Source organism: Gobio gobio, assembly GCF_949357685.1.
Source record: "Gobio gobio genome assembly, chromosome: 6".
Classification (NCBI taxonomy): Eukaryota; Metazoa; Chordata; class Actinopteri; order Cypriniformes; family Gobionidae; genus Gobio; species Gobio gobio.
In genome coordinates this window covers 41262889-41287252 of record NC_137102.1, presented here as the reverse complement: position 1 = coordinate 41287252, position 24364 = coordinate 41262889, and the positions used below count along the sequence as shown (strand labels likewise).

General features: G+C 41.0%; 1 protein-coding gene across 1 annotated transcript in view; it reads right to left on the bottom strand.

The window, feature by feature from the left end:
- fam163aa (family with sequence similarity 163 member Aa) overlaps positions 1–23739 on the bottom strand; it is a 33867-nt gene extending 10128 nt beyond the window's left edge. Inside the window, exon 1 of the mRNA XM_079819082.1 lies at positions 23372–23739. The gene's annotated coding sequence lies outside the window, so the exon portion shown is untranslated. The remainder of the gene's footprint in view (positions 1–23371) is intronic.
- Positions 23740–24364: the final 625 nt, after the last annotated feature.

Here is a 24364-nt window from a genome sequence, read left to right as displayed (position 1 = left end):
TCCATGTGACGCTAGGAGGCGGATCCAAAGATTCCAGAACCGTTGGGACCAGGCGGCGTTGGGGCTAGAGGCCGGCGGCTGCTACATCCACGGGACAACGAGACAAGAGGGCGTGTGCCAGGCAATCTGTGGGCGCTGTCTTTATCCTGAGGTTGAGGCTACCACAGAGGGAACGACAGAAGGTGACATAATGGCGGATCGTGCAAGGAAGCAGCTGGTGTGGGACATCAAGAGAGAATTAATTTCCTTGCCTGCTGACGAACTGTTCCGCATCGCCAAAGTTATCGGGTCAACACCTAGACATGCCACCAGTGAACTGGATCTGGAGGACAGTGGGGTTTGTTTTGACCATATCAACGCTTTCATGTCCAGTGAACTTTTGCTAGAGACTGAGGACCAAGGTATGAGTGAACTGTTGTCATTGCAAGATATGATAAAATCAGCAAAACAGGTTTGCACAACTACACCTGATGTTGATACAAACACTCACCTTACACATGTGTTACATCCACCCTCCACTGATGACACCTACCTGACACCACTACATGTTGCACCTGACTCAGGGGATATTAAGGGGGCCATACCTGAAACAAACACAGACATACATAAAATGTTAGCGGAGTATGAAGAAATTGGCAGAAAGATACAACAGTACATGACACCGACCCAGAACAGTAACTTGACTCACACTTTAACACAGGGGGGCGCCACTACCGCACACGTGAACCAGACTGAGCAGCCCAAACGTGTAGCTCCTGACTTTGCGCTCCCTATGGGGGGGTTTCAGTATATCCAGCCCCGTGAGTTTAAGATACATGGAGGCCAGATTGGAGATCACTCGTCAGACATCACGTATAACAATGTGTGCAGGCAAATAGACAGCGGCCTAAAAGAGAACTTCAGCAATGCCGACATTGTCAGAGGTGTGCTGCGAATTATCAAGCCAGGCATCTTTAAAGATATGCTGATGAACAAAGATGACATGACTGTAGCTGAGCTAAAAGGTTTCTTACAATCACACTTGGGGGATCGAAATAGCACAGAGCTGTTCCAAGAACTGATGTGCACCAAGCAGAGTGAACACGAAACACCCCAGCAGTTCTTATACAGGGTCATGGGGTTGAAACAAAAAATACTCTTTGCTGCGAAACAAGCTGACTCAGACAGGAAGTATAGTGCAGCTACTGTGCAGGATGTGTTCTTACACACTGTCTACCAGGGACTAAGCCACCGTTGCAAAGACATTCGTAGCGAGTTGAAACCCTTGTTAGCCAATAGTGATGTAACTGATGATGCTATCCTCAGGCATGTTATGAAGATCACAAGTGATGAGAATGAGAGGCAGCGGCGACTGGGCCCACCAACCAGAGCAAAACCATCCATGGCTAGTAGTGCCCAAGTTAGCGGTGAAACAGACAGAGATGTAAGAGCTGCAAAAGGTTCTGCTACACAAAAAGTTCAAGACGACCAGATTAAGCATCTCACTGCCAGGATTGATGCTCTAACCAGCATGGTAGACGCCATACACCATTCCATGCCAACCCGAACTGAGGGTGACTGCCAACGCTCTGCCAGCCAACCATCCTTTCGCCGAGTGAGTCGTTTGCGATGCTGCCCACGATGTGCAGATGAAGGCCGGCAGGACTGTGCACACTGTTTCATCTGTGGAGAGGATGGACACCGTGCAGTGGGGTGTCTACGACGACCTCAGCGGCAGGGAAACGGGAGCCGGCCACTGCAAAGGGGCGACCAGTGACCGCACAGCAAATGCCCCAGTCAGACATTACTCCCCTGAAGCCTACCAGACCTAGTGGTGGAGTGTTAGGACATCAACGCCTGTATCAGAGACAAACAAATAAATCCATTAATGAAATGAGGTCCAGGAGTCAAGGAACAAGCATTCTGGGTCCCTGTAAGACCAAAAATGACGACATAATCAAACTGATTGGAAGCAAGGCACTGACCCAGTGCAACTTGAATGGCTTGACAGTGAGGGCATTACTCGACACCGGTGCCCAAGTCAGCATGGTGGACCGTTTGTGGAAAGAGAAGTATTTGCCAAGTGTTGAGGTGAGGCCACTTCGGGAGCTTCTCGGATGCCCAGATGATTTGAAGGTCTATGCTGTAAATGGGGACGTTATCCCATTTGACGGCTGGGCAGTCATCACCGTTAACCTGCTAGGAAATGAGGACCCAAGTCTATCTATTAATGTCCCATTCCTGGTGAGTAGAATGCCAATTGAGAGACCACTACTGGGGTTCAACTTGATTGAAGAACTGATTCAGGGTCAGTCTGAGCAACTGATGCCAACACTTACCTCACTACTGGCTGGAGCCATTGATATCCCTTGTGAAAAGGCACAAACTTTAGTCAAGGTGATCAAAGCTACTGAAGAAGATGATGGAGACGGGCACTTGAAGGTTGGTCCGAGAGGGGTAGTTATCCGGGCAGGACAGGTGACTTGGATGAAGTGCAGAATTCCTTTAAAGATGGCACAGTCTGACTCCGTGGTCTTGTTTGAGCCTCATGAAAATAGTGAACATTTAAGATCGTTGGACATTGGAGAGGGACTCTTAGAGATACAACCCCAAAGTGACCCTTATGTTTCCATACCCATTGGAAATAACACAGTGGTTGATGTGACCTTGCCCCGTGGCACAGTGATTGGAACTTTACAACAGATTGAAAGGATATTAGTGGAGTCTGGAAAAACAAGTGAGCTGACGCAGACAGCAACGATCCAAACTGCGACCACACGAGAAGATGAGGTCAAAACATCATTGTGGTACCCACCTGTCAACTTGGACCATCTGGAGGAAGGCCAACGAGTGGTAGTTCAGAGGATGTTGTACGAGGAGTCTGGTGCTTTTAGCAGAGATGACAATGATATTGGATGCATACCCAGCTTGCAGATGCCAATCACACTTAAGGATGACATCCCAGTTCAGAGGGCATATTCTTCAGTACCAAAACCCTTGTTCAACGAGGTGAAGAGCTACATACAAGATCTTCTAGCAAAAGGATGGATTGTTAAATCAAAGTCCCCATATGCCGCTCCAGTAGTCTGTGTCCGTAAGAAAGATGGCAAGCTGAGGCTTTGTGTTGATTATCGTCTCCTGAACAAGAAAACCATCCCTGACCGTCATCCATTGCCTAGGATCCAGGATCTGATTGACACGCTTGGAGGATACTCTTGGTTCAGCATCCTCGACCAAGGCAAAGCGTATCACCAGGGGTACATCGCAGAAGGATCCAGACACATGACAGCATTCATCACACCCTGGGGGCTTTATGAGTGGGTCCGAATCCCCTTTGGATTGTCCAATGCGCCTGCTGCCTTCCAACGCAGTATGGAAGAAATGCTGGATTCGCTCAGGGATGAGTGCTGCATTCCGTATTTAGATGATGTCTTATGCTATGCAAGGTCCTTCGAGGAGCATGTTGAGAGTACCCGTAGAGTGTTGAGGGCCCTCCAGCATCACGGTGTAAAGTTGAAGCCTGAAAAGTGTGAAATGTTCCGGAGTGAAGTCAGGTACGTCGGACGGCTAGTGTCAGCTGAAGGAGTACGGATAGATCCTAAGGACCTGGAGGCCGTCCGATCCTTAGTGACCAGGACTCCTCAGACAGTGGGGGATGTGAGGAGGCTACTCGGGTTCCTCAGCTACTACCGTGCCTTCGTCCAAGACTTCTCCAGGGTAGCAAAACCCTTGTACGAGCTGCTGCAGGCCAAGCCTGGGACAACACAGGATACTCACAGCAAGAAGAAAGCCAAAGGTCCACAAGTCCCCTCCAGATCTCCAATAGAATGGACCAGGGTCCACCAACAGATCCTGGAAGAACTAATTGGTATGTTAGTAAGCCCACCTATACTGGCATATCCAGACTTCAACTTACCCTTCACGCTCCACACTGACGCATCTGAAAGGGGCCTAGGGGCCATCCTATATCAGCGACAAGATGGGAGGTTGAGAGTAATAGGATATGGGTCCAGAACGTTAACAACAACAGAGAGGAACTATCGATTACACAGTGGTAAACTTGAGTTCCTGGCATTGAAGTGGGCAGTCTGCGAAAAGTTCCGGGACTACCTGTTCTACGCCCCACACTTCACAGTGTACACCGACAACAACCCCCTGACATACGTGATGAGCACAGCGAAGCTCAACGCAGTAGGCCATCGGTGGGTCGGGGAGCTGTCTAACTTCCGGTTCGACGTCAAGTACCGGCCAGGGAAAGTCAACATCGACGCAGATACCTTGTCTCGTCTCCCTCTGGACATCGAAGCATATGCATCGGAGTGCACGGAAGAGCTACCTGTGGGGGCAATACAAGCAGCGTGGGAGGGCAGTCATGTGTCAAAGATGAAGGACGTGGCCTGGGTCGCTGCCCTGTATATGTCCACTGGGGAGGATGAACCATGTCAACCCAACACCTTTTTGCCAACAATAGGACCAGATGAGCTGATTCAAGCCCAGGAAGAAGATTCTGTAATCTCTCAAGTGAGACAGTGGAAGGAGGATGGTGTCACTCTCACAGATGAGATGAGGGGAGGTTTGACAGGAATGAGCAGAAAGCTGATATACGAGTGGAACAAACTACATCTTGAGGGAGGACTCCTATATCGACGAACGAGAGAGAGAAAACAGCTTGTCTTGCCGAGCAAGTACAAAAAGCTTGCACTCGAGCACCTCCATGACAAGATGGGACATGTAGGTACAGAGCGAGTGTTGCACTTGGCGAGAGAACGGTTCTACTGGCCATACATGAAAGTCGAAGTGGAAGAATATGTGACCAGAAAGTGCCCGTGTATAAAACAAAAGAAACCGACTGTACATGTTCGCGCACCCATGGGTAGCATCACAACACACTCACCTATGGAGCTTGTCTGCATTGACTACCTGCACTTGGAGCCGAGCCGTGGAGGATATGAATACATCCTGGTCGTCATGGACCATTTCACAAGGTTCGCCCAAGCTTACCCAACCAAGAACAAGTCAGGACGGACTGCAGCCGAACGTTTGTTCCAAGACTACATTCCGCGCTTTGGGTACCCGGCCAAGTTACATCATGACCAGGGCCGTGAGTTTGAGAATGAACTGTTTCGCACTCTCCAACAGTTTGCTGGAATTGGCCACTCTAGAACATCACCATACCACCCCCAAGGAAACCCAGTGGAGAGGTTCAATCGGACTCTACTACAGATGTTGAGGACACTGGCAGACAAAGAAAAAGAAAGGTGGAAAGAGCACTTACCTCAAATCGTGCATGCCTACAACTGTACGCGGCACGAGTCTACTGGGTATTCTCCATTTTACCTATTATACGGGCGGCATCCTCACCTTCCAGTTGATCTGATCTTCGGTCTGGTGGAGCCAACGGATGGAGTCACACCAAAGGGGTATGCAAGTCAGTGGGCGACACGAATGGCAGAGGCATACAAAATTGCTGAGGGAAACAGTCGTCAAGCAAGTGCGAGAGGAAAGGCTCAATACGACCGAAAAGCCAGAGGAGTGTTACTGAAAGCGGGAGACAGAGTGCTCGTCAGAAACCTTGGAGAACGAGGAGGGCCAGGGAAGTTACGATCCTACTGGGAAAAAGTAGTCTACGTGGTGAAGTGTCAAGTCTCTGATAACCCAGTTTATGTAGTTTATCCTGAGAATGGAGACTGTAACAAAACCAGGACGCTACATCGGAACCTACTACTGCTGGTCAATGACTTACCTGTGGAAGCTCCCACGATGACACCTCGATCGCCGAAACCTGGAAAACAGAGAAAGACAAGGAGTCAGACACACAACAAAGAAAGCATCAGAGACAGTGACACGACGGACTCCGATGAAGAAAATAGCGGAGGGGGATACTGGTTGAGGATCCCAGTCAGCAGGATGGAACCAGGGAATAGCCATCTACCCGAGCGAGTAACTGTAAGGGAAGAATACAATCAAATACACAGACGGGATGAATCAAGGGTACTGGAAAATTTGTCAGAAAGAGAACCAAATACTTACCTGGTACCACCTGTGGAAGACGATGTGGATGAGGAGAGGGAAGCAGCTGCTTGTGTCGAGCCAGAGAGAGAAGCAAGTCAAAGTGAAGGGAGTGAAGCTACAGTAAGAAGGTCTACAAGGGAGAAAAGGCCAAGACAGATTTACACTTATGACAACTTTGGTCAGCCTGTGCTACAGCCATACCCCACACTTAATGCAGTGACAGCTTACCCAATCACACACATACCTGTTTGGGGTTTGAATAGTTGCCTACCACAAATTGGTTATCCATACACTCCTCACACATACTTGCCTTTCAATTTCACTGCGCCTTAGCGTTGATTGCACATACACAGGAGGTAAACGGTTGATCACTGGAGCTTTTCTTATTTTGTCAGGGAGAGTGTGATACACACAAAGTATGTATACAATTGTGTATTTTTTTTATTTTCCCTCAACTCTATAGTGTTATAAGTTTATTGTTTGCATTGTTCTCCTATGCCATGTGCAAATTAACCTGATGTTTATTGAATCAAAGAGGAAAAAAAAGGGGACTCTTATTTTGACATTCTGACCCGGGAGTCGCGAACGGACTGGTGAACTGCGCATGCTCCCTCACATTAACAGAGGAGCTGTGAAAAAGAGCAGACGCGACTCTCCCGTCCTTTTCATTTCTTCCTGTGTTTTACAGGTAAAAAACACGGACATTATAGGAGAAACCGTTAAATATATAACAGTGATTGCACTATTTTGATGTATGAGGAATGTAAGGTGTTGAATGTGATTTAGCTGATGACGTTTTGTTTTGTAATGTATGTTCTCTCTCTAACTTGAGGAAAATTATCTAAATATGCTCCAGTGATCATTATATCTAACTATAGAGTTTTATTAATCGTTTTTGGGTTGTAAAATGTTTAATTGTTTGAGTTAATGTGTTAAAATAGAGCGTTAAATGTCTCTGGGAAGCTCATTCTGTGATCGCGTTTGGCGCGCTTGGTGGTCACGTGACCAGTCGCTGAGGGAAGAGTGAAAAGCCACTCTATCTGTGTTCTTCCACTGTAAATGCTCTCCTATGTGAGAAAAAAAATAGTAACTTGTATTTTACAGTATTTGTGAGAAGGAAGTGGTTTAAAATATACACTTTTATAATATATATATATATTGAGTAAGACCAATTCTAAGTTATATTGTCTCTAAAAATGAATATTGATGTATATAAAATGTCTATTGAGTATTCAGGTGTCAACGAAAGATAAATTGAAGACATGAGACAAGGAAAATGGTAAAAAGAAATCTATTGTGACACTAACGTGATGGAAAGAGAGAATAGAATGTGAAGCAAAGCTTTAAAAGTAATTGTATGTACTGGAAATTGATTGTGCACAAATAAACACATTAACAGAGGAGCTGTGAAAAAGAGCAGACGCGACTCTCCCGTCCTTTTCATTTCTTCCTGTGTTTTACAGTAATCTGTCTGACGGGCCTCCGGAGGCGGGGCCTGCAACACTAGCAACAAGACTATTATACAATAAAATACTGCAATAAATTGTATGAAAAAGTCATTGATGTCATTTTTTCAATTAAAAAAAGAGTTAAACCAGTCTAAACTGCTTGGCTGGTTTTAGCTGGTTTCCCAGGCTGGTTTTAGAGGTGTTTTGGTCACTTTTTTTAGCTGGTATTAGCTGGTCAAGCTGGGATACCAGCTAAAACCTGCTGAACGCCAGATAAAGACCAGCTTAAACCAGCTTTTTTTTTTCAGCAGGGCGCCATCCGCCATGTCATAATTACCGTAATTTCGAAATGACAACCTGTGACGTTCTACTCAGAGAATTCTACTCGGAATTATGTGTTTTTATGGCAGCATTATCAATGCCTAAATTAATCTGTAGTGGTCAGGTGAACTAGACTGGGTAAACCCAGCCTGATCTGCCGGCGATTTAATTTCGCCCTGCAACTCAGTCTGTAAACCTGTACATTCATTTCTACTGCTTCTGTTACACTTTTGCGGGAACCAATCACAGACTGGCTTATCCACCTGGCGCGCTATTGGCAGGTTTAATGCGATGACGGTTAGAGAAGCGATGGGACATTGCCCGTTGATCACGCCTCTAGTGGTCTGATTGGTTGAAGGACTATCCAGTTGCATACAGAGCTAGGCGGGACTTCCTTTCCTACCACCAATTCATTTTCCAATGTGTGGCCTGCATCTTTCTTCTTACACCCAATATGTCTCTGACCATACATACTGCATAACAATATTACAGATAAAACCACACTGCAGTGTACACTGAAGCCAAAAAAGCAGAACCATTCAATTGAGCTGTGCTTTAAATTGGTCCTCAAGTCCCTGGAGAGATTTTTTTTGTAAATGGAGAGTCAATTATTCATAGTGAAAGGTAAAAGACACCACTGGGCGCATTGAACACTGAGATAATACTACTAGCATACCTTTTTTTTGGTGGGTTATATTTCAGTGTTTTTGAGGTTAATAAAAACTCAATGAAAACAGAGCTGTCAATACTGATGATGGCTTCCCCCATCCCACAAACAGGTTTCAATGTGTTTATTCATGAGTGCATAATAATATGAGATGACCATCCCATGTACATGTATGTGTGTTATAGGCATGTGAGGAGAAGCAGACGGAGATGTGGTGCAAGAGGAAGTGTGACCCGGTGCAGACCTTGTCACCATGCTCGTTTATCACCTGGCTCACTCTATTACACCAATGAGTCTGCAGATCAATAGACAGATGCTCGTATATCTCCGTTGCCATGGTACCCAGGGCTGCTGACCCACTTCTCCCCAAATACCCCAACACTCCTTTCCTTCGCCCATTCTTTTTCCTTTCCTTTTATTCTGTTTTCCCCTCCATTTTTACCACAAAATTTCAGTGCGTCACCAGTATACATCAGCCATCTTCACACTGTGAAGGTAACACAGAAACCATATCTGAAACATATATATACATTTACATTACATACATTACATATATATACATATATATACATTTGCAGGTAAAGTTGGGGGGGGGGGGGGGGGGGGTAATTGAGAATGAAAGGTGGAAAGTCATGTCAGAGAAGACTACCTCCATCACGCAATGATTGGATATGATTGGTTTGTGCCATAAATTCTGCCTCTTGTTTTCGTGCGTGTTCTAATCGGTCTGAATGAACAAAATCGGTCTGAATGATCGGTCTGAATGAACAATCGGTCTGAATGAACAAAATTATGCCGTTAACGTTAGACTAACTAAAAAAGTAAGTAAAAAACTAAACATTTAGATATCACCGTTTTATGTTACGTCAAAATCAAACTTGAAATGGACTGAAAACATGATGACTATAGGGATTTTTAGTGAGCAATAAGCTTGGGGAAATTAAAGGTAGGCTACATCTTCGTCTGTGATCAGTGTTTACCAAGTTTGATAACTGATGAAAATAAGTTGACTATAAAAAGAACAGTTAAACATCAGTTCACTAATCAAATATATTGTTTAAATTGTGCCTTTAGTTATTATTGTGGAATAAATGTAAAAATGCTTAAAAAAAACTAACAATGAGAGTTTTAATGAATAGAACATTAATTACATAGTTCTTGTAAAAAAAAAAAATTGATTTATATTTGTTTTTTCTTTTTTATGTAATCTTTATTTAACCAGGAAAATGTGACAACATTAAGTGTAACTGGGACATGAATTTACATTACATAGCATATACATAATACTATTACGTAGTATTTTCACACAAAAAATGTTTTTAAGCCAGTTATTTATATATTTTGCTGTAGTGTGTCCGAAGGAAATATCAGTTTACATTTCCAAACATTCCTTTTGCAATTAATTGTGAAAATCCAGTGAGATTTTGGTATGCACATGGAGTCTGACAACAGTCAGAGATCTGATCTATCAGAGAGTCTATCTTGGATTACATGAAGAAACCGAAAAAACAGAACGACTAAATCCAGAAGAACTGCGGCAACGTCTCCAAGTAGGCCTGTCACGATAACTACTTTTTGTTTTGCGATATATCGTCCCAGAAATAATTGCGATAAACGATATTATTGTCATTTTAAGACTATTTTATGCCACTGAATATATTATCCTAATATAACAGCATAATAATGCAAGTAGACCTACACTTTCACATGACAACCTTTTAATTCTTTAGATCATGGAAATTAAGGGTAAAAAATATATTATCCGAAATAAAATAAAAAAAAAATTGAATAAATAGTAAATAAAAATTTTCCCTTGTGAAACGGCTTTAACACTCGTCATTCTGCATTGACATTTATATGTGCACCAGAACAGCGGATTGTGGCTTTGAAATCGAGTCCATTTGGGCTTATTCTTCCAAACTGTCAGTAGTTGTCAGCAAAACACTATAACCCCTCAAATGGCGCCTTTTTTTTACCTTTCGATAACTGCTCTGTGTATGAAGGAACTGCGGCCGAGAACACCTCCATCACGGAAAACATACAAGATTGCAGCACAATCGAGTAAAATGTTGGTGACATTCATTATCATGTAAACATAATGGACGATATATTGCATCACAAAAAATGATTGAGGTCATGTATATATATTGTGTGATATATCGATATATTGATTATTGCGACAGGCCTATCTCCAAGACGCTTGAAGAAACCTGCGTGAACAAGTCATTGGCTGCTGCAGGGAGGCATGAGGACAGCAGATGTGGACAGAGCAATAAACTGCAATGTAAGACGCCTAAGACAGTGCTAAAGGGAGACAGGAAGGACAGCTGATCGTCCTTGCAGTGGCAAACCACGTATAACCACATGCACATACTGACTGTTACTTTTGATATTGATCCTCCCCCCTCCCCCCTTTGTTCAGGGATTCATTCCATTTCTGTTTATCAAATGTCTGTGAAATTTCTCAGTCTCAGTTGTTGAATCGTTTTTTGTTTATAAAAATATTTAACACTTTTTTTTGCTAAGTTTATATATGTATTGCTATATTTATACCTGGCTTTATGCGGCATTGCATCTTTACAGACACCTTTAGATCTTGTGAACATTATAGAGCTCTTGTCATCTGCTCACTTCATCTCACCTGCTCGGGTTTCTCATCTACTTTCTCTTTTTGTCTCCTTGCCTCAAAAACAATATGACTCTTCTCACTTCCTTAGCTTCCCCTCTGCTTCTTTTTAAATAACCACATGATGACACTTCCCCCTCGGTGCTCTGGTAGTGTGTGGTGTCTGTCCTTCCTGCCTTTGCTCCAGAACATTTATGGACTTTTTATCTGGCAGCTCTAACTGACCTCTTATCTGTCTGACTGCACAGGCCCAATATAGCTGTGGTGGTTCCAAATGTTTATGACACAAATGTGACCCTGGACCACAAAACCAGTCATAAGTCGCACTTATGTATTTGTGGCAATAGTCAACAATACATTGTATGGGTCAAAATGATCGATCATTAAAAAAATCGGTAACACTTTACAATAAGGTTGTATTAGTTAACATTAGTTAATGCATTAGTTAACATGAACTAACCATGAACAACACCTCTGTTCAGCATTAGTTAATCTTTGTTAATGTTAGTTCATAAAAATCCAGCTGTTCATGGTTTGTTCATGTTAGTTCACAGTGCATTAACTAATGTTAGCAAGATGTTGCATTAGTAAATGTTGAAATTATCATTAACAAAGATAAATAAATGGTTTATAAGTCCAGTTCATTATTAGTTCATGTTAACTAATGTAGCTAACTAATGTAAACTAATGAACCTTATTGTAAAGTGTTACCAAAAAAATCTAAAATCATTAAGATATTAAGTAAAGGTCATGTTTCATGAAGATATTTTGTACATTTCCTACCGTAAATATATCAAAAATATATTATTAGTAGTAATATGCATTGCTAAGGACTTCATTTGGACAACTTTAAAGGCGATTTTCTCAATATTCCATTTTTTTTGCACCCTCAAATTCCAGATTTTCAAATAGTTGTATCTTGACCATATCTCGGTCATATCCTAACAAACCATACATCAATGGAAAGCTTATTTATTCAGCTTTCAGATGATGTATACATCTCAATAAAAAAAAGAAGATTCTTATGACTGGTTTTGGGGTCCAGGGTCACAAATATGTATGCAATGTGGAAAGTAAAATCATATCATATTATACTATAGTCTGGCTGGAAGGTGTGCAATAAACGCCTTTAATGCACAAGTAGTTCCAAGTCAGTTTAATCACCATTCTATATTAAAGTGCTGTTTACATTGAAGCGCACACACATATACCTTACTTAGCGGAGATCGCGCTGTGCAGACACAGAAACATTCAGGAACACAGAAACTTATCAACGCTGCCCTGCGATTTTTAGTAATAAAATAGCTACACCACTGTAAACCCTAATACTCAAAATACTTAATTGGTTTGAGTAGGACAAACTTAAATTAAACAAATTAGTTCAGTTAAATGAACTGTTGTGAGTATTTAGAACATTCCTTTTCTTTTGAGTTCACAGCACTGATATATTTCAAGCAAACTGAAGTGTTTCATTGTTTTGAGTCGTATGAACTAATTTCCTTTAATTTAAACTAATTTAAGTGTAACTGAAACTGGGCTGGGATTTTTTATTTCCCAGCATGCTTTGCCCATGGCACTCAAAAGGGAGAGTAAATGCTAAAATGAAGTGTTATATAATGTTTTTTGTGTGTAAGATTAATGGTAAGGGAGATTTAGTCGTGATTAATGTTTTGTTATGCTAATTTAGAAGAGTTTCTGTTAATGTGGGTTTTTGGAGAATTATATTGTGACAAGTGGTGCATGCTCCGGTTTGAGAGCAGGTAAGTTGCATGTTTTAAGCTGCTGTACTCATTTAGTAAGTGCTACCATGCTATTTTTAACATGTTAGCAAATTAGCAAGTTGGCATTTTAGTTGTCATCATCAATTAGTTTGTTATAGCTAGCAAAATATTTCTTAACTTATTAGGGTTTACAGTGAAATAACTTGATTGATAAAAACTCAAAATATAAAAGTTAATTAACAAAACCTTTTATGTTAATTTCTATCAAAATGTTAGTTCTCAGTTAGGTACTCGGTACTTCAAGTTAGGAGCAATTAACATGCATGAGTACAACAAACTCAAAACTTGATAGTTCTGCATACTTAAAATTGGGAACATCATAACTGATGACCTCAAATTTTTTGAGTTGGCTCAACTTATTCAGGTTTACAGTGTACTCAATCACTACATTATATTTCTCAGCAACGAGGCGGTTACATCATTATTTTGAAGTAATTAAACTAATAGCTTCATTGATAATAGAGAGAAACATTTAACAGATGCAGGTATGAATCTCTCTCTCTGCCTAGATAATTAATTCAAATAAATGTAATCTTTCTCACTACTTTATCTCTGTGTCTGATTCAAAGCAGGCAAAATACAAGATACAACGAGCCGTAACTGACAAAAATAACCATCAATTTTACCCTTCCGGTCAAATATTGTCCTGCAAACATCAACAACAGCTTCAAATCATCAATGCTGGCAAATCACCATGGTATAAGTGGGATAATCCATAGCTAGCAGTGCATCAAACACTTCACGTTGGGCGGTTCTTTACCTCCACATCGTGCATTAAAATCGTTTAATGCACAGCTAGCCATGGATTATCCCTTACTTAAAGCTGCAGTCCGTAACTTTTTGCGCTCTAGCGGTTAATAAACAGAACTGCATGCGTCTTGCGGAAGAACATTGCAGCCGGAGCAACTTCTCTGTTTATGTCTATGGCGAGTCACGCAGGGACTGTGCTCCTCCGCAGCGGTTCCTACCAGTCTGGTTTGAAATAGTCCCAATATAAACATTTATTATAAGTATACCATAATGATTCAGGGTAAGACAAAAACACGGTTTGGAAAATGGATTCATGTTGTACATTATCATTTTATGATCTTTGCAAATCTTGAACACAAAAAAAAGTTACGGACAGCAGCTTTAAACATGACGGAAAAACATTTAACTTTATAATAGTGTAAAGATTTTGCATTAATGTCTCCAAACAAGAGGCTGTCATATAACTACATATTAGCAAAATAAAATTTCAATGAATACTCACTGGAAAGCTGCTATTTTTGCTCAACAAAAGCAAATGATGAACACATCACCTGGTTGGATTACATACTAAACACAAAGAACATTAATAAGAGTTATAATCCGAATTTTAATAAGATTAGCAAAGTTGATACTAGAATGCAAAGTGCAAAGACCAACGCAGTGTCCTAACTTCATATTTTACTACATTTGGTTCGAAAGTTGCTTCACGATTTTTAAAAGTATGTTCTATATAGTATGTTGGTAGTATCCGGCGTGTTGTCACTGTCATGTGATCTATGGCGTCAGTTGCATTGCTTCACTGCCATTCACAAATCCTCATGGGATCGCAAAGTGTCCAGTGGACGCACACTTCAGAATCACGGCGGAAGTAGTAAGTCATATGGGTACATTTTGTCTACTACTGTTTTATAATATACTATGAATTCGAACATACTACTCAACTCACATACTGTTTATCGCCTATTATATAATATGGAAGTAGGCATATTCAGACACAGGGACGGTTGCAGTATGAATTTCCATGCTAGTCCAGTCTGGTTTATGTAGTGCGATTCGTTCTAATCTTGTTGGTTAGCCTAGTTCAGAAGCCACCAACATCCAAAACAACATTCAGTATGCTGGTGAGCAACTACTGTGGTCTTTTCAGCAGGAGTGTTGTTTTGTTTTCTCAGTGTAAATAAGCTCATATATCACTATTTAAAGTGGCACAAAAACAGTTTGTGTGACTGAGCAAGCTAAACAGGACAAAATAAATGCCCTATGGTTAAGAAAATGCTACATCTAAATGACTAGCACTGATCGACCGGCCTCCTACTATCAAACAGCTAATTTACCTCAACATTCTAATTTTCATGCCTTATGATTTCACCAGCTTTGCAACAAAACACAGCAGCGTGGCGCTAATAGAAAATAACTTGCAAAGAGCTGAGATCGCACTCTGTATGGACAGCCCAAAAGACCATTATTGGAACAGTCCAAGCTTTCATTTACTCTAATTGCGGTTCTAGCCTTTATACCATACACTTTAACCACGGGGTATAATAAGAGAAGAGAGACGGAAATCAAATCCCATTCAGCTTAATTTTTCTCATAATCCTTTTTTACATTGTGGAGAATTCTCTTACATTAGGCTGGTTTCTTAAAGGATTTAGAGAGATCATGTTCAGCTTCTCTTTGGGAGATGAAAGTAGAACTGAATTGCAAGTCAAAGGCTTTATATTAATGCATTTTCTTATCACAGGTCATTGTAGAGTTTTTCTTTAAAAAATGTGGATTGTATTCCTTTTCAGACCAGACCCATTAATAATAATATTTCTTAAACATCAGTGTGGGATAAAACTCTGATGCTATAATCTGTCAAATAAATGAGCATTCTGTCATCATTTACTCACCCTGTCATTCCAGACCTGTATGAAAAAAATCTATAGAAAAGAAACCCCATTGACTTTCTTTGTATGGATAAAGAAATCATGGAGACATTTTTCAAAATATAATAAGCCATACAGGGTTGGAACAACATTAAGGTGAGTAAATGATAGAATTTTGGGTGAACTATGTCTTTAACACCAGATTGCTCTGGAAATACTGTCCTGTAAGTCATTTTGGATAAGTGGCAGTTAATAATATCAAGTAGCTGACAGCTGTAAGAAGCACTTTACATGCATATATTAAATACTCCCTGATGTATAGAACCACTCAGTTTAGCTCAATGGGCTCTGACACAGTCAATGAGAGATATTTAAGGAACTATTTAAAGGAATCACAGGAGTGACTGACTCTTGAGTTTTATCAGATCAGACTCGGAGCCCATGTCTCTGGTGACAATGAGAGTTTTGGAGATTCGCTGAGATTCGAGTTTTGGTGTGAAACCAATAATAAGAGAGAGCTTGCTAAGTTCCTTGTTCCCAGCTTCATTTTACACAATTCTGAAGATCCTGGTCATTCAATGTTAATGTCTCTTGGATTGATTTAAAAAGAGAGATATGCTTCAAATTCTTGTTCTGTTTTCCACTTTTCTTTTCCAAGACATCAAATCTAAAATCGTAAAAAACACAACATTCTATATCTAAATCTATAATGTCTGATGCAGCTTTAGTTTTAGCTTCTCTCTCTAGCTGGGCTTGTATGCCAGTGGGTCTCTGCTCCCTGATTTATGGACGGCCAGCATGCACATCCCGCCCCAAGGACAAATCAAGAGACAGCTTCAGATGTCAGGCTATAAAGCAGCTGCTGACTGGGTTCTTATTCAGCAATTGCCGCTACCCCACTTAATTCACTGGCGTTTATTTAAAGCACAAAAAGAGACTATCAAAAATTGATTTTTTTAAAGAAATTTTGACGGACATGATGCTCATGGTTTAAGGTGACAGATACAATCCATGCACAAATACTTTACTGCGTCAATCAGTGTGATATTGATCAGCACAATGTGCTGTAAAAAAAAAAAAACCCACTTACGGTTAACACACACACACACACACACACACACACACACACACACACACACACACACACACACACACACACACACACACACACACACACACACACACACACACACACACACACACACACACACACACACACACACACACACACACACACACACACACACACACACACACACATACACACACACATATACATAAATACATACATAAACACTCATACACACTTACATATACTTATACACACACACACACACACACACATATATTAGAGATGCTCCGATCAGCATTTTTGGGGCCGATCACCGATTACCGATCACCAAGATCATGATCTGCCGATTGCCGATCACTGCCGATCACAGAATGGCAATCTTTTATCTATAATCTTGCAGAGTTTGCACCATTTGTAGAAATGAAACTAACTCTAAATTAACTGAGTCAAGATCTTGAAGAACCACCAAGTGTTTATTTTAGAAAATGAGATAACTTAAGACTATTGTAGGCCATCTTTCCCAAATAAATGTATATAATAAATGTATATAATTCTCACCTAAATATTTGATCATGCAGTGCATTTTTGTTTTTAAAAACAATTTTTCAGGTAGGTCTAACATTAGTATTGAGGTAAGAAATACTAAAGACATTTAATAAGAAATCAAATGTAAATTAATATTGGTCTTCCCTGAATAAATTAAATTAGATTCATCCTTACACTTAAGGTTGCAAAAGTTAGTCATTCAAGAGCAGTGGGTGTCATAAAGGTTCAACACAAGACAAAGAGAAACTCAGAGACAGCAGCAGTTTATTCGACAGCTGTCACTTTAAGAGTGAACACGGTTACGGTTACATGCAGTTGCACAAATGTTCACTCGCGAGTCACGACGGGGTTTACGTGCATACTCGTCAAGACGGTCATTTAGTACATACATATGTGTGTATCTGACCATTTCAGCGCACTTTGTACTCGCAAGCTTTTTGTGAGATGGCCTGTGTGTGTGTGTGTGTGTGTGTGTGTGTGTGTGTGTGTGTGTGTGTGTGTGTGTGTGTGTCCAGACCGTGCGCGCGAGTGCGGTTTGAACACTGGCAAGACTTAAAAATAAATGCAAATGATAAACTTTAGTGACAATGCGACACTGCCTCGATTGTGCAAAGTGGCAAATCCTGTGTCAACTGAGCACCTCGATTTTAGTGCAGATGCGATGCGCTGATGTGAAGCCATTTGAGCATTTTGAAAGGGAGAGAGAGCGCGCGCGCACGCTGTGATTCACGCGCGCTGTTTGTGAACTTATGTCCCACAGAACGTTTTCAAATGACTGCGAAAGTTATCTAATATAGAAATATGAATTGTACCTCACCTTCAGCATTATAATTATTTTACCCGCACTGGAAAGAGAATGAGACGGTGTCGCTGCATATTATGCCCTAGCTCTCACAGCAGGCGCGGGGTTTATGTGTCGTCAGCATGCGATCGGTTCATGAGATCGGCCTTTTTGGAGACCGCCGATCAACCATCCCAAAGCGATTATCGACCGATCATGATCGGTTGCCGATCGATCGGAGCACCCCTAACACATATATATATACTCACCTAAAGGATTATTAGGAACACCATACTAATACTGTGTTTGACCCCCTTTCGCCTTCAGAACTGCCTTAATTTTACGTGCCATTGATTCAACAAGGTGCTGAAAGCATTCTTTAGAAATGTTGGCCCATATTGATAGGATAGCATCTACAGTTGATGGAGATTTGTGGGATGCACATCCAGGGCATGAAGCTCCCGTTCCACCACATCCCAAAGATGCTCTATTGGGTTGAGATCTGGTGACTGTGGGGGCCATTTTAGTACAGTGAACTCATTGTCATGTTCAAGAAACCAATTTGAAATGATTCGAGCTTTGTGACATGGTGCATTATCCTGCTGGAAGTAGCCATCAGAGGATTGGTACATGGTGGTCATAAAGGGATGGACATGGTCAGAAACAATGCTCAGGTAGGCCGTGGCATTTAAACGATGCCCAATTGGCACTAAGGGGCCTAAAGTGTGCCAAGAAAACATCCCCCCACACCATTACACCACCACCACCACCAGCCTGCACAGTGGTAACAAGGCATGATGGATCCATGTTCTCATTCTGTTTACGCCAAATTCTGACTCTACCATCTGAATGTCTCAACAGAAATCGAGACTCATCAGACCAGGCAACATTTTTCCAGTCTTCAACTGTCCAATTTTGGTGAGCTCGTGCAAATTGTAGCCTCTTTTTCCTATTTGTAGTGGAGATGAGTGGTACCCGGTGGGGTCTTCTGCTGTTGTAGCCCATCCGCCTCAAGGTTGTGCGTGTTGTGGCTTCACAAATGCTTTGCTGCATACCTCGGTTGTAATGAGTGGTTATTTCAGTCAAAGTTGCTCTTCTATCAGCTTGAATCAGTCGGCCCATTCTCCTCTGACCTCTAGCATCAACAAGGCATTTTCGCCCACAAGACTGCCGCCTACTGGATGTTTTTCCCTTTTCACACCATTCTTTGTAAACCCTAGAAATGGTTGTGCGTGAAAATCCCAGTAACTGAGCAGATTGTGAAATACTAAGACCGGCCCGTCTGGCACCAACAACCATGCCACGCTCAAAATTGCTTAAATCACCTTTCTTTCCCATTCTGACATTCAGTTTGGAGTTCAGGAGATTGTCTTGACCAGGACCACACGTCCACACCCCTAAATGCATTGAAGCAACTGCCATGTGATTGGTTGATTAGATAATTGCATTAATGAGAAATTGAACAGGTGTTCCTAATAATCCTTTAGGTAAGTGTATATATATATATATATATATATATATATATATATATATATATATATATATATATATATATATATATATATATATATATATATATATATATATATATATATATATATATATATATATATTCTTATTTTCCACACACACACACACACACACACACACACGCATACACACATGTATTTACATACATACATACATACACGTGTACTCTGTGTAGAAAATAAGTACTGTATATGTGTGTGTATATATATATATATATATATATATATATATATACAACGATCAGGCATAACATTATGACCACCTTCCTAATATTGTGTTGGTCCCCCTTTTGCTGCCAAAACAGCCCTGACCCATCAAGGCATGGACTGCACTAGACCCCTGAAGGTGTTCTGTGGCATCTGGCACTAAGATGTTAGCAGCAGATCCTTTAAGTCCTGTAAGTTGCAAGGTGGGGCTTCCATGGTTCGGACTTGTTTGTTCAGCACATCCCACAGATGCTCGATTGGATTGAGATCTGGGGAATTTGGAGGCCAAGTCAACACCTCAAACTCTTTGTTGTGCTCCTCAAACCGTTCCTGAACCATTTACGCTTTGTGGCAGGACACATTATCCTACTGAAAGAGGCCACAGCCACAAGGGAATACTGTTTCCATGGACAGGTGTACATGGTCTGCAACAATGCTTAGGTAGGTGGTACGTGTCAAAGTAACATCCACATGGATGGCAGGACCCAAGGTTGCCCAGTAGAACATTGCCCAAAGCATCACAATGCCTCCTCCGGCTTGCCTTCTTCCCATAGTGCATTCTGGTGCCATGTGTTCCCCAGGTAAGTGATGCACACGCACCCGGCCATCCACGTGATGTAAAAGAAAACGTGAGTCATCAGACCAGACCACCTTCTTTCCATTGCTCCGTGGTCCAATTCTGATGCTCACGTGCCCACTGTTGGCACTTTCGTTGGTGGACAGGGGTCATCATGGGCACCCTGACTGGTCTGCGGCTATGCAGCCCCATAAGCAACAAACTGTGATGCACTGTGTATTCTGACACCTTTCTATCAGAACCAGCATTAACTTCTTGAGCAATTTGAGCTACAGTATCTTGTCTGTTTGATCAGACCACACAGGCCAGCCTTCGCTCCCCACATGCATCAATGAGCCTTGGCCGCCCATGACCGTGTCGCCGGTTCATCACTGTTCCTTCCTTGGACCACTTTTGATAGATACTGATCACTGCAGACCGGGAACACCCCACAAGAGCTGCAGTTTTGGAGATGCTCTGACCCAGTCGTTTAGCCATTACAATTTGGCTCTTGTCAAATTCGCTCAAATCCTTACGCTTGCCCGTTTTTCCTGCTACACATCAACTGTGAGGACAAAATGTTCACTTAATAAATGTTAAATAATATAATGTTATGCCTGATCGGTATATCTTTACATACAAAAGCATTCTGCTTTTTTATTTCATGTTCAGAGATGATAATACAAAAAAATCAAAGCTCTTAAAGAAATAAAAGATGTTAGCAAAAGTAGCAAAACATAGTTTTGATGTAGTTATATTGATTTATCAGTATTGTGGCAATACAGTTCTATTATATTGCAAAAAATAAATAAATGCACATTTGCTTACATAGAAGCTTGATTGCTTGAATCATTGTGAAATGTATATTATCACCCAGCTCTAATCTGCTATATGCGGTATGAATATAAGATATTATAAACATTACTATCATGATTTTCTGTAAAGCTGCTTTTTTGCATATGGTGAAAAGCACTTCACAAATACATTTGACTTGACATTTACGAGCAGACAACTATTTCAGGATCAAAAACAACATTTAAAAAAAAAAAAAAAAAAAAATTTGACAAATAGTCATAAAATGTGTTCCCACATTTCAGACATGATCACTGACAAAAACTCAAAACAACCTACAGCAAAGCTGCAATGCTAATGGGTTCATTCCGGAGAAAAATTAACTTTTTGAATCATTGTTTACATAGCGTGAGTCAAATCAAGTGCAAATGTCAACGCAGTCAAGTGTGCACGTCCAACTCGGCAATAAGTATTACACTTCTCTCTTTGGATAGCTCAAGCAATACCGAGCTGATGACTCAGATGCCGTGTGCTCTGCTCCCTCATAAACACAATGTAATTTGTTTTTGATGTGTGCTACATAAGTCAGCAACAAACAGAAACCGCCGCAATCACAACGCTGAGAGGTTTCTCTTGACAGCTTGTCGGCCTGATCTATGATGTCACTTATAACAACGCTGTGGGGAGATAGTAAGGTGAACGTCCTTCTTCATTATTAAAATGAATCTCTCCTCCGCAGCCGTGCAGAGCCGGTTCTCGTGCTATGAAATGGAGAGGCAGGAGCTCTGATCATTTTTGAATGAATCCCTTCTCCTGACTGTTAAATAATGGCATGAATATTTCGGTGAGGAAGCCTCTAACTTTGCACTTGAAATCATGGCAAGCCTGCAATTTTAAAGTCGGCCCTTTTCAATTATTCAAATATCATTCCTGTAACAATATTTTTCCATCACCAGGCCATTTAGCCAGGTAGTGAAGGAAGGATTTTTCACCCCATTCTCTTCAAAAAGCACTCATCTCTGCTGTGTATGGAGAGAATATATTTATGTCTAAATCTGGGACAGTTGCATGGATTTCAAAAATGAACAGAGAAAAGAGGAATATCATCACTCCGTTGTCTTTGTCGAAGAGTATAAATGCAATCCTGTCCATTTATACCATATAGGTAAGATTACTATTACTTTAATGTCAAAGTTAACTAGTTGTGTGGATTTTGTCAAAGATAAAAGTTTAAGAATCTGCCATTGAAAACCAAGTTTATGGTTCTGCAAGCAGTTAATGACACTACATAATCAAACTATCTTCCACCAATTTCTCTTTTTACCATATAGTAGTATTACATCATGTTCATGTACATGTGTCATCATCGCCCTTTAGCTTTCAACCGCATTTCTTGCAACAGACAAGGATTTTTCCCAGAAAAGCACTTGATGGGCTCTTCCTTGTCAAGTCGACTCACATTGAAGCAAACAGGCTCCCTCAAGCAGTACATCTGCCAAGAGCACACTGCTGGAGAGTTTGCCATATAAATCCAGCAAAACAAACAGTTGAAAAGCAGATCCAAACACGCCAGGCCCCCTTGGCAGATAGAGCATCACTGGCCTAGAAATCATGTCTCCACTAAAACAGCATCTGTGTATGTGTCGTGTCTGCTAGAAACAGACAACATATGCTTCCCCCTCTGGAAAACATGACTTTGTGGCCAAAAGCTATAGCTTTGCATGAGACATCTGACAACTATTAAGCTCAGATGTCACAAAAATGAAATATACACTATGCCTATCTGTCTGTCTATCTATCTGTCTTTGATAAATCCGGCCTAATACAGTAGAAACAAACAAACAAAACAAAATCAGAAAATTCTGGCACAATGTAATAACTTTATACAAATATATATATATATATATTTGAAATATAAATAAAAAAGATATATACTTTACACATAGATCTTAAATGCAACAAAATCTAGTACTGTCAAAAAAGGTTTCAACATAATTATGCTTTTGTGTGTGTGTGGATATGGTGACCATGTTATATCTTGCCTAGAGTGCCAGAATCACCGGATTTTAGGGTTCTCTCACCTTCATAATTGCAAAATGCATACAACAGAACAGCATAATTCATAACAATTCATTATTGCATATGCCCTGCACGAAGCATACAACAACTTGAACAAGTGGGCAACAATTATGTGTAGCTATTGTGTCCAAAGGTTCTGGATAGTGATCCCACTTTCATAGCTGTTGAATGTCTTCTTACTTTGTGTGTGTAAGAAATAAAGATATATATATATATTTTTTTGTTGCAAAGAGCATGCACCAAAATTCACAACCGGATAAATTTACATATTGAATTGCCACTTTAACACTTACATTAGACTGCATAACCCAAATCAAACCATTTCAGTACAAGTGCATGTCAGGATATTGCAGTTACCTTAAACCTGTTTCTCCTCCTCCCAGAATGTGTGTAGGGCGCAGGGTATTATTCCAAATGACTGCTGTCTGTCAGTAGTGAACACTACTGTAACTGTTCATCTGGGAAAGGATCGTCTGAGGCTTTGCTTCGTTAGCAGAAATGCAGCGTCCACTGAACAGCTAGCTTTTATTATCTATCTGAACGGATGCCTGTCACATCATCATTTGTTGCGGCTGTAATTCCGTATATTCCTTGCGAAGTGCCGCGTGTATTCTGCGAGAGACAATATAACACATCCGAGCTCGCAAATGAATGAGTAGTAGCCTATTACCCAGATTGCGAATCAGAGATCGGTGTGGTGTGCAGGCTGTGAAGAGCGCCGACGTTCCCTCAGGAGGATGCAACAGCCTGTGAGATGATGCTGCACGCGCGGAAAGGGTCAGGAAATGAACCCACACCTTTACAGCCGTTAAACGAGAGGAAAGCGTCAGCCTATGAGCGTGCGTCATGTTTCACATGACCACCGTCCAGAGAATATATGAATATATGAAAGAAAAAAAGTGACAGCATTCTCATGCAACTTGGCTTTATCTTTAGGAAACGAGCGTGGTTAGTTTGTGATAGTCAGGTAATTAGGGAACATGAAATCTTCATTTCAAAATAAATATGACTACATAGCAAAAAAGTCAAATAGACTGCAACTTTTTCGAGTGAACTTTACATCATTACTTGTCAATCTGTTTTGTAAAGCAAAACTACTGAGCATACCTAAACACGTTCCAGTATGTGGGAAGCAGACTTAAAGGGATAGTTCACCCAAAAGTTAGTTTCATTAAAGGGTTAGTTCACCCAAAAATGAAAATTCTGTCATTAATTACTCACCCTCATGTCGTTGGACTCCCGTAAGACCTCCGTTCATATTCGGAACACAAATTAAGATATTTTTGTTGAAAGCTGATGGCTGAGAAAGGCTTCAGATAGGCCTCCATTGGCATTCAGTACACTTATACT